Raw genomic sequence first — 15,776 nt, 5'->3', positions numbered from 1 at the left:
GTAGAATAAATGGCAATGCTCCCACTCCCTTCCGCAGTGCTGGGATTTCACCTTTTGCCTATAGAAAAGTCAGCAGATATGCAATAATATGAATATCCATTACACTGGGTATTCTTTTGTAAAAGTCTTGGGTTTAACTTCTGAACATAATTTCCAGTGAGCTTTTGTTTAGCTCACCAAGGTCAATTAGCATAATTCCAAAACTTCTGGATCCAGTTTTGCATAGATCATTCCCTCTAATGCATCCGTCTGTCATGAACTACTCACATCTTCTATTTGCTCTTAATTCCCTTTGAAGTTACCTGTACGCCTAAAGTTAAGCCTCTTTTAAAAATCTTTACAGAATCAGGGATACAGTTTTTGTAATTCTCCATTCAGTTGGTGTGGTAAGAGTAATAAAAAAGGGCTGTGATGTATGTAGAATTACATGCTGTGCTCTTCCTCCGAGCTGCTGCATTGCTATAGCAGTACAAAAAAAAAACCAAAACCTGTCTTCAGGGAATCTTGTTGTGGTTAAAAATCTATATTTTCCTTTTCTCCATTTGTTCTACAAAACTGAACTAACAGGCGTAACAAACATACATATAAACATGTATACAAATCTTTAAGAACAGCAGTCACACTCAGGAGGATGCTGGGGAAAATATGCACTTGTTTTAACCAATATAGAAGCATTTTTTTCAAAGAACAAAATGGAAAATATTCATGTGCTAATTACCACTGGATGTGCAAATATAGGAAAGGCTTTTTTCATGTGCTTTTTAGAACTTGTATGAGAAGTGTTTTCTCATTTAACTCACATATAACATGAAACGCTAAATTTACCTTCCTGTTGGTTCTGACAAGATTACTTTATCATCTGCAGAAACAATAAATACCCATAAATATAATAAAACCTGCTTGCATAAGATGTTGCTTGAAAAAAGAAAAAGATAACTTCTCCTAGCTGCTGCCAAGTATTAAGCCATCTCTGTTTCCAGCCTTCACTTGAAGCTGAAGGATTTGAGCTGGGAAAGCTTTTGTGTGAGCACCCACATGGGAACTGGGGGCAGCCTCCCCACAGCACAGAGGTGATTCCTGCTCTCTGCAGCTGCAACTGGTGATGAAGAGGAAAAAAAAAAGTTTAAATGACATGCCAGCTTCCCAGTCTCCTATCTCTATGGAAAATAGGGAAAATTAATCCAGTGAAAATTTTCCCAGGTATTCCCAGGCTTGGTGTGTATCCCTCAGTGGGAAAGTGCACTTCTTGCTTGATTTTGAGATAGGTAGCAATCCAGCACAGATCCCCCTGTTTTGCATGCAAAAAGCAAGGCTTTGTGCACACATGGAGCCCAGTCCTGCCCAGTGTGAGCACAAAGTGGCTGGGCACCCCTGGCCACCTTCTCCCATTCTTTTACCAAGCTGGGCACCTTTTTTCTCTCTACCGATGCTTTCAAGCACCACCTTGGGAAGGTCTCATCTAGTGTCTTGCAGAAACCATCAGGGGTCTTGAAAATAAATACTAAGTGCTCTGTTTTTCTAGCCCAGGCTACTACAGTAGCAGTTTCAATGTAAATCTTTTCCATGGCTACTTTTCATTTTTTCAGCCTGCATTTTTGAAACCCAGCACTTTACTCTGCTCTTCCAGAAATGCCTGTAACAGCTGAGCCAAAGCAGCCCTTTCCAAACGGGTGGGCAAAGAGTTAACAATGCCCTTTCATGCAAAACCACAAACAACTGGGGGGAAAGAAAAAAAAAAAAAAGAAAAAAAAAAAAAGAAAGAAAAAATAGAAAAGAAAAAGAAAAAAGAGTTTTTAACTGAGGAATGGAAAGGATCCAAATTCTAACCGAGAGTAAAAGCACAGAGAGTGTGTATGAAACACACAAATCATCCCGGGGTTCAGAGTTGATAAAGTTATTAAAAAAGAAAAAAGGAGAGCAGGAGAAAAAAAAAACCAAAACACCTTCGTTTCTGCCCTGTACCTTGAGGCTGTGGGAACAGAGGGGGAGAGCAGAACAAGTCAGACCGGAGCCCAGCGCTGAGCCCCTCCAGCCCCCGGCTCCCCAGCCGGGCACGGGCTGGTGCTCCCCAGCTCCCCTTGGCATGAGCTGCGTTGGGTTTGCTTGCATAAACTCGGCACTTCTTTGGATTATTATTTTTTCTTTTTTTAAATTATTATTATTATTAGCAAGTGGGAGAAGAGAGGCTTTTAATACAGGCGGGCTGGAGCCTGGATCCAGCCGGAGCGCGGGGTGGGGTTCAGAGGGCCCTGCCGGCTATTGGGCCATCGGCTTAGCAACAGCATGGAAAGGGCCAACCCCAGCATTTTTACAGTTGGGCCACCTTCCAAGGATGGGTGCCAAATGCTCTGCTCCTCTGCCAAGAAAACAAACAAGGGCACTTTTAAAAACTCCAGAATTAAAGAGAGTTGTGTTTTCTTTTTCTTTTTTTTTTGCTTTCTCCTTTTTTCTTCTCTCCTCCACAAACTCTCCTCACTCACAGTTAATGATCTCTTTCCTTTTATCGCAGAAGTTCAGGCTTCAGGGAATTGTCACTTCTGCAGGTTCCAGGAGTCTCTTCCACTTTCCCTGTCCGTGGCAGGCTCCCATCTCTGCAGGCTGGAGCAGGCGCTGGAGTTTAGTCAGCCGATTCCTCTTGATGCTGCAGGTTCCCTCCTTTCTTCCTTAACAGCAGAAATCTCTGCTGTCTGCATTAGCACTGAAATCTGCTTGCTATTGCCCTGCTTTTATGTAACTTACATAATTTACTACCTATGTCACTCTCTCATCTTCTATCTCTTGATTCATTTCAAGCCTGCCTAAAGAAGAGGAATAAGAAGCACAGAGACTTGAGCAGGCAAAAAGTGGCTTGTAGCTAGAAATCTTTTTGTCTGAAGAGAAAGGTGAAAGAATTTTGGAATTCTCATTATCTCTTATCGAAGACATTTTTTTTTATTATATTTTTAATGCAGTCTTTCTTATATATTAGTCTTTGTGATTGCTGAGGTTGGAGTAGAGCCAAGCTTTGCTACGAAGAAATATGGACTATGTTTTTTTTTTACCAGCTGAGAAATGTGTAGCCCCATTTTGTGGCCCAAAATCTCTTCTTTCCCTGTGAAGGAGAAAAGCAGAGAAGTCAGAGCTCATTTCCAAGAAACTTGAAGTGTCTTCATGTCCCCGTGGTTTAGTGCCTACCCAGAGAGAGTGGACCTTGAATCTTGACTTTTAAGCACTAAAGGAGAAAAATGAAACTGAGATTTCTCTCGCTGTTGTTGCTATAAGACACTTTGGTATTTGGTGAAGCCAAGCAGTACCTCTTGGGAAATATTAAAGACTTCACAGAGAAAGGCCTAAAGAGGCCAATATTGCAGCTCTCTTCTCACACCAGACATTCCATTAATTTCAGAGACACTGCTCACATGAGGGATGCTCACAGGGTCAGGCCTTTATTTGCACACAGTAGCCCCTCTGAAGGTTAAGGGATGTCATCTGCAGCCATGATCCTGTTTCACTTCCTACCTCAACCTCTGATTTACTGGGAAACTTCAAGTAAATCACTTAACCTCTCTAAGAACAAGTTTACCCAAGTGCAAGAACATTCTGAGCCTCCAACAGTATTTGTGAAGTGCTTTGGGGAAGGAGGGAAACTTTTTGCAAATGGTCAGTGTAACTGATTTGATGGAAATAAACCTGAGCTTCTGCATCCCACTCTCATGTCTGCAAAAGAGTGGTTACACACCATAATCTACTTGGATTTCATAGGAAAAATATGCAGAAAACCAGCTTGAAATTGCAGCCAGGTCCCCTGATCCAGAGAACTGGGCCTTGAGCCTGCTATATGGTGCACTTCATACTCAAAATAAGTTTTATCTGATATATTGAGGGATAAATTTCTGCAGCTGCATGCTCAAGCTGAAAATGTAGTTTGCTGAGATGGTGGTCCCTACATTATTTGCTTTCTCAAACTACCCAAGCATCCACTGTTACAAAAAATGGGCTGGAAAAGCTTTTTCTGAATAGGAAAGGAACAAGATGATGGGAACTCGTGTGCTTGTGACCGTGCTCCCTGTCCTAGGCAGAAGTAGGAAATATATGAACAACAACAGGAACCATACAAAAAAAGAGAGTTTGGGTAAAGGTTCACTGCAAGGAGAAAAGGGAAGGCGTTTCCTTTTTATCTGTACTGGTTCTGCTTATCTTCTACTAGAGGTTGTTTTTAGTGATGAGGAAGTAGAATAAGAAATCTGTTTTTTTCTCATGACACAGCAAAATACACAATCCAATAACTCAGAATAACATCCCTTCTGCCCTAAAGAAATAATCTGACAAAATTAAACCAAAACTTTATCCAGAGATTGCCCAACTCAAAAGTAAATTTCCACTCAACTGAAAAGGCTTTGGATAAAAACCTTCATGTGAGAATTCAGCAAACTGAAGCAACATCATAAATGCTTAATATTAATCCAGGACTAGGGTCTTAATTATTTTTCATTCATTACTTAGGCAACCAAAGTGCTACATATTTTGATAGGAATTTACAGGACTACAAAACAGGGCAAAATATTGTGGCACATGAGGACAGCTGGATCAACCTGTAGGTTTGGAGCCAGGAGTCAGCTGAGCCCCATTGAAACACCATTTATCACCATCCTTTCCCCAAGAACACCTTCCCCTTCTGTGCTGCCAGCTCCAACACTTCCAAAATAACTCCAAATAACTTCAGCACTTCCAAATAACTCCACCACCCAATGCAGCACATTTAACAAGCACCTGAAACTGTATTTAAGGGGTACAGACATAGTGTCAGTAATTCCTATACACCCAGAATTGGTTTTATAACACCTGGTTACAGAAGGCAGTATAATTTGCCAAGAACTTGATATGAATGCATTTCATAACATGCTTTATATAATCCATTATTAGAGAACATTGCTGTATCTGTAATTATGTTTGCAAATGCATTTTACTGAGTTCTACATAAAAGTACACAGTACTGCAACCAGCCCTTACGCTGCAAAAGTACTTATAGAGTTTTCTTCCTTCCATATATTCATCTTTTTCTGTATAATCAACATTACAAAGGGAAAAGTGCAAAATTCAGCCTCGATTTTCTAGCAGACTCCAGCCCTGATTCAAGCTTCCCTGAATCTGGGAATGGTTCAGATCTTCACTGGATTCCTGTTGTTTTTATCTGCTTTAGTTCTACATACCAAAAGTGCTTGTGTGAGTTTCAGGCAGATCAGACCTCTCAGTGGCTTTTCTGCTGCTGACACCACTGTGAGAGGCATTGGGTACAGGCATAAGTTCACTTTCAGAACCCACAGAGGTACCTGAGCTGGAATCTACTACAGCTGTTTGAAATACTATTTATGTAGTCTGGTTTCCCAGCCTCTTTTTGTAAGAATCTGGGAGAGAATCTGGGTTGATTAGCACATCCCAGATTGACTTGGGGGCATAAGCAGCCTTGGGAGAGCCCCATTTGGCTGAGTGCAAGCAGGGGAGATTAGTCTCTTGCCTACAGTTTTGCAAGAAAACCTCCTTTATGTTGGTAGTGTGGAGGAGCCAGGCAGTTCAGACAGCAGCAGCAGCATCTTTTCTCATCCTGCCTTTCCCATGAACACCCTTTTAGTCTGGGTTATTTCATCTGGAACTGAAGTCCAAGACCATCACAAGCAAGCACACTACCATGCTGCTCTGTGGGGAGACAGTCACCTGTACTGAAAATACAGAGTATGGGAGCTTTGGTGCATTTTTTCCTATGCGTGGAAATAGAGTAAAAATGTGATAAAAAGTTCAGACAAGGTAAATTAATTATAGTTCAAGGTTTTTTTCATTGATAGCGAGATTCCTTCTTCCTTCCCAGCCCCCCAAGGAATTGCACTGTAAAACACTCTCTCTAATAGGTTTTATCTCATTCTGCCTTGCCTCCATTTTCTCCAGGTCCTCCAGTGAATATTTGTCTTTTCTACCTGCTGCCCAGATCAATCAGCCTTGGAGGCAGTGACACGTGCCTGATCATAGGGGCTGTCACTTTAATTCCCTTTGCTCATATTTTTCTCCTCCTAGCAGGGTGATGGGGGCAGATGTTTGGAGAAGGGACCCCTTTGCTGCCTGGCACACCAAAGCCCTGCTGTTAGCTGCTAATTACTGGTGTTCAAATCCTGGCCCTGCTGAGAGTGCCCAGAGTCAAGCAGCCAGCTTCTCCCAACTGCAGCTGGGTGCAGGTTCTAGGCATTAGAAACAAAACCTTCCAGTCCACCATAAAGTGCTTCAGGAGTAATTTCTTCCAGTTTCAACTCAACTATCTTGTCTAATTCCTGCCCAAAGGCACTCCACAGGGTGTGCATGCTAATGCTGGTCGGCTCCCATCCCTCAGCCTCCCACAGAGCTACTTTCCCACATGGTGGAAGGGGGACAGAGACCCAAGAAGCTGTAGCCTCCACCCCCCTGAATTAAATGGATCATGATGGGCTTTAAAGCATTGGGGACTCCTGACTGCTCCACTGCAGCACAATGTTCTCAGGTAAAAGGTTGAGGGTCAAAAGTTGCATGGGTGGCCACATCCCTGCAGTGGGCTGCAGCTGCTCTGAGGCCTCATCATGCTGTAAATAAGCCAAGAGATGGATATTCTGCACCTTCTCCTCAGAAAGAGAGTGGATGTGTCCTTCCCTTGTAACACAGACCTCCTGCCCAAGTCCACCTAACTTAGGTTTTGAAGATTTTCACCCATGAGATTTTTACCTTATGAGATACATGATACACCTCAAAGGCTCTTGAAATCTGTGGAAAATTCTCCATTGAATTCACACAGCTTTAATGGGAATCTTGACTTCTAAAGTCTCACTGAACCAAAACTCCAGTCCCCACCTGGGTTCTTAGAGGTGTCAGTAATTTTCTTGAATACTAGGAGAACCTAGTATTCTGCTGGCAACTTCTCTCAGGAGTAAGGTGAAACCCTAAAGCTTCTGATAGTTTGCTAAAAACCCCCAGCTACATAAAACTCCTTCCTCCTCTGGCACCCTAAGTCTTCTTCAGGCTTATCCAGATGAAAGCCTGATAGAACAAAATAACCACAACTTATTAGTGGGCTACATTCTGGGCTTTAAACTTATATTTATCAGGAAAATACTAAAAAGGGAAAAACAGTCAAGTCACTGACTTCTGCAAGCACAATCATAGAAACAGAGAAACCACAGCTTCTGTCTGGTGGGACAGGACATCTGTTATCCCACAGCCAGATCAGGAGAGACCCTTACACATTGCTGTTCTGAAAAAACCCAAACCAAACCAAGGAACTTTGCTGTTTCTTTTAGGAAAGATACAGTCCCCAACATCACACCTTTCTTAACCATCCAGAAGTTAACACCATCTCTAAACAGACAATGATATAACACACATTTCTAAGTGTGAGTGTCCAGGGAGTGATAAAGGGAAGGTTTGGGTTTTAGTTACATTAATAATGCATATAGAAAAACACTATTTGAAAACAAGAAAAGCGACACATTTTATGCTGTGCAGTTTGTGGGGCAGAAATGGAAAGAAGAAATTTAGTTTTACACTTCCTTTGTAATTCTGGGTCAAGGTGACTCCCAGTGGAAGCTGGAACAACCCCACTGGCAACCTCCTACGCACCTGCCTCATGTTGCTCCAGCTCCTCTCAGCTTAGTCACATCTCCAAGCACATCACAGGGGGAGAGCTGGGGAGATAAAGCACAGGATTGCCCATCCCCTCCCTAGGATGGCCTGGGGCATGAAATGGGGACCCCTTCTATTCCTTTGGTTCTGTCTCCTGATCAGGGTAAAGAACTGGAGGGGGAAAACTCTGCCTAAGTGTATAGCTGTAAATCATGGAAGAAACAGCTGGAGCAGAGCCTTCAATTTGTTACTACTCAAAAGAAAGCATCAAACTATTTCTACTGAACTTCAGCAAACACAAAGCTTGACATAAAAGCAGAGCATGAATGTTCAGGTTGTGGCACGTGCTTGCTTCAGATGAACTGGCACAAGATGGCAGACCATGGGCATTTGCATCCTGCATGGTTAGGGAACACCTGACTGCTCACCACCTCTGCCTTTTTTTATGGGCATTTGATTCACCTGGTGGATGAAGAGTCCTAGCACAAGGACACCCAGGAAATGAACCTGGAAAACACTGCACTGAAAGGACTCCTGTGTACAGTTACTTTTACTGGGGGCTGTCGTGACAGAAAACTGCTGGGATGCACTTGGGGATACTTTCTATGAGATGGGAATGGGGCATTGCTTAACAAAGCAAGGCTACAGGCTTCCCAGCAAACCAGTGCACTGGTAATTAAATAAACCTCTGAGCCACATGTGACTGTGCCTTAAGAAATTAGTGTGATTCAGAATGATTTGGGTAGAGGAAAATATTCCCTTAAAGGATCCTGCCCGGGCTCCTCGGCGCACGGAGGGTGGGAGAGAAGAGTTTCCCAGTCCTTGTGCAAAGGTGAACTTTACCCAGAAAGAAGAAATCTGAGCCCACTGAGCCACCTAAGGGCATTCCACCAACCAAAATGGAAAATTAATTAAGAGAGTGAATCATTTTCTGAGACTTACTCAGTTTTGTACAGCTTTAGTGTTTGTCTTTTCTGTCAGTACAGAAGCTCTTGATCCAACCCGGTGTTTATAGCCATGTTTCCATAGAGCCCTGGCGTGCAGAGCCAGGTTGTGTGAGTGACCTGCAAGACCTGTTTAGAGACCTCCATTACAGAGCCTCTCATTTTCTTGGATGATTATCCTACGTGTCAAATAAAGCTAGATTACCTGGTTTATGTCTTAGAACGATAAGCAAGCCAAAGCAAGTAATTTGGCTCGTGTAGTTATACAGGTATACCTAGATATCTGCATGCATACATTATTTCAAACACTCAAGGCAATCTTACAGCCTTTCTTGCCGAGATTTCGAAATCTTTCCATTTTGCCAAAATGTCTTTCTTGGTGAGGTGATGCTGGAATTTCAGCTCCTCTGGCTGAGCTGCACAACTACTCTGCAAGAGTTAACAGAGGATGGCGTGGGCACTGCACAGGGGCTTCCAGAGGGTGAGGAGCCCTTCTGCCAGGGACTGCCAGGGTCCTCGCTGATGGAGGGGGTGTCTTAGCCATGACACAGCCTGGCTCACCAGTGGTGCCTGCAATGGTAAGAGGAGGTGAAGCATGTGCTGACAGAGTTCATTGCTGAGAAGCTTACAAATGACGCCCAGCACCGCAGTTGGCAGTGGCCAACGTTACCAGTCCTGCCATTGCATAACATCTGCACCTCACCACAATCGCCAAAACAATCAGAGGAGTAAAGCATGCTAACGCTTGTTGGAGAATAAACTCAGCAGCCACTCTGAACATCACACACTTTTCCAGCTTGCAGCTCCACCTCTTTTTTCTCCTTTTCTGCCCGGGACGAGTGGGCTCCCGCGCAGGTACCCGGAGGCCCCACCTTCCCCGGGCGTGGTGGGGACCCAGCCCCGCGTCCCCTGGGCAGAGATGTGCTCAGGCTTCGGGATGCGCTGACTCAGTGATGCAGGGCTGATTGGGAGCAGCAGTTTCAGCCAGCTCCAGCTCCTGTATAATATGCACTTACCAACAGCCACAACCACAAGCTTCTTTTATACGTGGATTCCAGAGCCCGGCCGGCAAAGAGCTGGCTCGGGCTGAAGCCTCGCGCAGTGCAAATGAGGGTACGTGGGAGGCCTGTGCAACCATGGCCTTGGTGCTCCCACAGCTTGGGTCAGCTGAATTCTCAGTGAAGCTCCATCCCTCAGCATAATCGAGAGATGCTCAGAGGCTGCTCTAATTAAAACAGATTGCCACAGCCCTGGGGAGGCTGTTACAGAAAAGGGAGTTCAGTCCGACCTAGGGAAGCTCTAGGAAAAACCCCTTTCTCTTTCACCTATTCTAGTGTATAATTTATGCCCTCAAAGGAACCACTTCTCAATGGTACACCCTAAAAGCCAACAGGACAAGCCCTAGACTGAAGCAGCCCTTGCAAGAGCCCCAAGTCCTCACTTGAGAGCAGACTGCTCTCCTTCTCCCCAAAAAGATGTTCCAGCTGCCATGCTGCTCCTCTCAAACGACGAGGCGATATCCCCCGAGAAGGGAGGGTGTCTCTGGCATAGACAAGCTATTCAGAGACTGCTGGGCCTGATCCAAAATCAATTGAAGTACATGGTGAGTCCTTCCACTGATTCCAAAGAGGTTTGAATTGGGCCCAAATGTCAAAGCCAACACCATAAACTCTGCCTGGGAGCCAGTACGCAGCCAAGTACCAATTCCTCAGCACCGGTGTCGCGTGCTTGCAGGAGGTGCCCTGCTGACTCAGCAGGATGCTGCCTTCAGCACTGCCTGCTCCTTGCCCAGAGGATTCAGCTCCCTTTACTGCATTGCAGTTCTCCAGTCTTCAGGTGACAAAAACATGGATAACGGCACCAAGGTCCCCATCCGCCAGGAAAGGTCACAGCACCTGGCATCAAGTGGAGATGGGGAACAGAGAGGGAGGGAAGAAGAAAAATCATCAGCCCAACAAAGTTCCTGTACACAAGGAATGGGGTCTCTGAGCTCTTGGCCAATTATGTTAAATAGTGGAAAAATCTTTATTCCCCACAACCAAATGGAACAAAATGATGACACAACGGCCTCAGTGCTTTAATCAGCAGGACAAGTCAAGCCTTTTATTCCTTTGTATATTCCAGTCAATGGAAAGTTATTGCTTAATTAACCCCCTTGAATGAATACCTGATAATTAATAAACCCATATACCGTCCCCCAAGGCTTTGAGTTTAAGAAATCTCTTCTGTTCAAGTATGAAAAAAGAAAACATGCTGAACTAATGGGAAATAATTCTGGTAGAAGGCAAACCAATTAGGATTAGTGAATTCCATTTCATTTAAAGTTCCAAGATAGAGAAGTAATTTGTCTAGTAAATTAATAGTGTTAGTGACTTTCCTAATATATTAGCAAGTCTTTCGTATCATATTAGTGAAAACCAAGCTGGCTAATACAATAAAAGACTTATTATAAAGGTATGAAGGTTACTAATGTGATAAGATTTTTGCATCCAATTAGTATTAAAAGAAGGCTGTTCTAAAATGGACTTTTATATTTATTTAAACAATTATCCAGCCTACTGTAAGAGACCACAACTTTTATCTCAGCAAATTACTAATTCTCCTTCCAAATTTGGAGCTACTGTATGTTATGTTCTTCATGCAAAACTGCATGCATGCCCCTATCTGCAGATCTGCATGGATAACTGACAGATTATTTGGTCTGGCTGCATTGTGTTTAGCACAACACTACAGTGGTTTTGCATTCTCCCAACCTTGGATCAGCTAGAGACTGGTCTAATCAGATACAGCAGCCTAAAGGCAAAACAAGCACACTGGAATTATCATATGGAATCAAGCCAGTGCTCCATCTTGTCTGGTATCCTGTATTCATCTGTTATTAGATCCTCCCATCTTTCTCTGGAGCAAGGTGAAAAATACCTGCTGCACTGAGCTGCCAGAAGAACCTACTTGTACAGGCATTTCTTCAGAACCTAACCAGACAGTGGCTTCCTGAGTGAAACAGCCAAGTTTCTGTCTGTCTTCAAGTCCTGAATTATAAAATTCATAATCCAAACCCATGTAACCAACCCAAACTAAAGCTACCCTAATGTGTCAGTGAGTTCCAGAGGTGACTTTTTAATGGCTTGAAAAAGCATCTGCTTTGGCTAATTTTATAATCTGCTGCCTTTCACACTGTATTATTATTAGATACAGTATGAACACAGCTTTTTCCCCCGTGAAAGATCTCAGCCTGTGCCTTTGTCTGAGAAAGATCTCAGCCACCCAATGCCTTTGCTGTGGGTGCAGTACCAAAAGAGCAGGTTTTGCCTTCAGTGGCAACTGCAACCAAAGCTGCACACGGTGGCACATAAAAATGAGAAAAACAAGAAAGAGGTTTTGCCACATTTATTTGACCCCTGTTTCTACAAATAGGTAAAATGTTGGATCTGGATATATTTAATTTTATTTATTCTCTGCCTGCAAATATGGCTTTGGAGCCTGTCTATGCACAGTCTTGGGAAAGAAGGTTTTCAGATCACAAAAAAATTCCACCTTACGAGGTTGGCAGTAGAACTGTACAGAGTCAGAAATGTATACATGGCTACTTAGAAATCAATTGTATTAGAGAATATAATTGGTGCTATTTTTCATCTTTAAAGTTCCTGCAAGAGTAGTTTTCTGAGGTAGATCAAATTAGTAAAGTAGAAACAGATGCAGTCGATTGTCCACCGTTCAGGTCGAGGTTTGGGTGATAAAGACTGATCACAGTCAGGGGATGTTAATGTGAGAAGATATATCCTTGCACATTCCTCTGAAATCGGAGCTGTGACTGATCTGATTCATCTCATATCCTTAAATCACTGGAAATTGCCATAGCCTGGATTTCAGAGTTATGTCCTACTATTTCACCCCTATGAAAAAACACAGCATCTTCCACCCCAGTCTGGAATTCTGCCTGGCTTTGCAAAACCCACACTGCTGTACTCCAAGCCAGGGAGAACACAGAGCAATCCCAGGCATGTGTAGGAGAAAGGGGAGCTATCTGGTAGGGTATACACTGATGATGAGTAAAAGGAGCTGAAAAGATCAGGATAAGTTTCACCTGGGAAAATATTACCCACTTTTTTTCAGCCCCTCTGCCATGAATTCAGACCAACAGAATTCCTGGTGAAGAGCAAGATCAGTTTCTTAAGAACACTAAAACTGCCTCTTTTGCTGCCAAAGTCAACCTCAACCATCACTGAGACAATTGCTACTGTTCAACTTAATCCCAAACCTCTACCTCCTGAGTGTTGAAAGACTAAATATGCAAGCACAGTAGTAGGTATATTTAACTTAATATCTCCTTTATTGCCCTTGTGGGGGTAAGAAAGGATCCCACATCATTAAAGCAGCATATACATAGCCACATTTTTGCATATACCTGTTTCTGAAATCTCATGGGCACATCTGGACAGAGGCCATAGCAAAAAATGGAGTTATTTCAACTATTTTCAGGAGGAAACTGGGACAGGGAGAGGAGTGTGAGGAAGTCAGAGAGAAAAAACAGGAACAGGAAAAAAAAAAAGCACAAAGAGAGACAAGCAGGACTAGGAACATCAGGTATCTTTGAAATTTATAGAGCTTGTAGACCTTAAGAGGAAGAAGGTGTGAGGTAGGGATGAGACTGAGGGGGTGTTTTGGGCCATGGGAACTGTGAGCTGGTGGACCAAGGTTTGAGTTGAGCTCTGGAGCAGCAAAGGAGCCCAAGGACAAAGGAGATACCTGAGCTGCTGGAAGAGTTCCTGGAGAAGAAGGAAGAGTACCAGAGAGCAAGGAGTTATGGATACCACAGGAAGAAAAAGAAATGACTGACTGTAAAATCATCATGTAAAATAAGAGCTGAAGAAAGAGGTCAAGGGAACACCAAATACCAGGGTGGCTGTGGGGGCTGGGGAAAGCAAGAACAGTTGTAGGAAATCAGACGATGATTTGATAAGGGAAATTCAGATTCAGAGGTCAAAGGGGAAAAAGTTGTTGGTGAAAAATAGGTCAAGGGAGCAGCCTGCCTTCATTATTTTCTTTTCGAGCCTTTAATTTAACAGTTGCTAAAATGACAGACAGTGCACAAAATGACATTTGTATTACCCTCCAACACTGATGTAAAAATAGGCATAATCCTGGTTTTGTGATGATTAATGCAGTGTGAAAAAGATAATTAAATGAGGCCTGGTGTACTTTTACTTTCTATGCCTCAGTGCTACCTTCTGTGGCTCCTGCTCAATCTCCTTGAAAATCTATTAGGCTTTGCTCCCACCATTTTATCACTTTCCCTGTGCTAAGTCAGACATGCCCTCCCTGAGCTTTAGACCAAGAGCAATTCCTCAGAGGAGACAGAGCAGGAGCAAGAGCCACAGTGTGCCAGCATCCTGCCTGCCCCCTCCTCCTCCTGTGATTACCTGACCCTTATATAAATTCCAGCACATAAAGTTTTTACTGGTAATGCTCACTCTTAATTAGGTAGCTCATGTAGTAATAGCAACTTTTACCCCTTTGCCTGGCTAGAAAAACCTTTGGCAGCTGAGTTCACCATTGAAGGTGATGCACCAGCTCACTGTTTAGAATCCCATTTCTGAGAAGCATGGGAGGGGAATGGGGGACCAAGGTGTCCTGAAAACATTAAAAATACCCTGCAGAAATATTTGCATGTTTGTAGGGAATAATTTTGTAAAGTTCTGCTTTGAAATTTTTTCTCTGTGTTTTTTTTTATTAAGAAAAAGTAATTAAAAATGCATCAAATATCTGAAAAAATATTTTTGCAATTATTTTCTTTGCTGACGGCCTAGAAATTTGCTGGATGTGATCTGAAAGGAACAGCAGACAAATGTCAGCTTACTCCTGACGTTGTCAGAAATGGATTTTCTTTCTTTGTGCTGCCCCATACATAATCAAAGGCACATTCAGAATACATAATGGCCCTGCTAGTTTAAAATTATTGCTTGGTCCTGTGGCTGTGGAAAAGCAGTGGAGTCAGCCAGTGTTTCTTTGGGGTGCATCAGAGGCAGAGGCAGGAGTAGAACTGAAGACACTGCAATACCTCCCTCTTCTTCCAGCTCCCAAAGCAATAAAACCTTTCTATGCTAAATTAGACTATTGATCAGTGGCTACCATTCCTAATGGACATCCTGTCTCTCATGTCTGGGATTAGGATGTTCTTTCTACTGCTGGATAATCTTAGTACTGTACAATTGCTCTTTCTCTACTAATGACTGACTACAAGAAGAATCATTTCCTGGTTGCTTTTGGGTTTTGTTAAATCTCATCAAGCAGGAGCACATGAGAGGAGGTAGCAACACCAATTTGTCATCTAGTGCTATCTGACACGTTCAATCTAACTACCAGGTATAGGTTCTGTTTTCTTTGAAAGGATCTTACATCATTAAAGCACCACCTGCAATATGTTATTAGATACTTTGATAATTGAAGCTATCATGTAATAATATTCATTAGAAAGAAAAACAAGACAAAAATTAAAAAAATCCCCAACCTTTCTTCCTGTTCTGATGATGGCCAAATGATAAGCATGAGCTGAAAGTCAAACCCCCAACATCTGCACCAGTACCACAGACTCAACATCTGTATCAAATACAGCCTACACAGGCAAACTTTTAGCTGGGGTAGCCCCAACACAACTGAACTCAAGCTCCCTGCAATTACATGAGAAACAGGGCAAGAGGTTCCTTTTCCTGTGACCCAACACCCACACAAGCTCTCACACAACCAGATGAACATGCCACATGCTCAGCAAATCCTGTGTTTTGGCCCAAAGTGGGCTTGCAGTGAGTGATGATGTGACAAAAGGTCCACACAGGCATTTCCCCAGCTCTTGGCCACATCTGAGGGCTGCTGGGCAAGGAAGACAAGAGCAGAACAGCAGAAGATAGGCTCAATACTTCTCTACCCCTTCCAGCCAACATCATTTTAGGGCAGCTCCTACAGATTCTTCATCTTTCAGCCAGGAAAGAAATTCTCCCATTAATTAATGTTTTGGTATCTCAGCTGTAACCTTGCAGTGAATATAATGTCTTGGCCAAACCAAGGACAATTTTAATTCATTTCACTGAAGTCGTAAAAGTGTGCACACAGCTTTTGTTTGCAGATTCACCCCTTCTCTTTTAATCCATCTTTTTGCTGGTCTGAAAACACTCATTAGCAGGCCAGGCTCCCAGCCTACATCACAGCAGCCAACTCGAGCCT

General features: G+C 43.2%; 1 long non-coding RNA gene across 1 annotated transcript in view; it reads right to left on the bottom strand.

Moving 5' to 3' along the window:
* Window positions 1-1,215: 1,215 nt before the first annotated feature.
* The window catches only part of LOC139801964 (uncharacterized), a 193,557-nt gene continuing 178,996 nt past the window's right edge, over window positions 1,216-15,776 (bottom strand). The window contains exon 14 of the long non-coding RNA XR_011728431.1: window positions 1,216-3,091. This is a non-coding gene — a long non-coding RNA (uncharacterized lncRNA). The remainder of the gene's footprint in view (window positions 3,092-15,776) is intronic.

The sequence above is a fragment of the Heliangelus exortis genome, chromosome 13 (genome assembly GCF_036169615.1).
Source record: "Heliangelus exortis chromosome 13, bHelExo1.hap1, whole genome shotgun sequence".
Classification (NCBI taxonomy): Eukaryota; Metazoa; Chordata; class Aves; order Apodiformes; family Trochilidae; genus Heliangelus; species Heliangelus exortis.
Note: the sequence above shows the minus strand (reverse complement) of the source record. Positions and strands in the feature narration are given on the sequence as shown.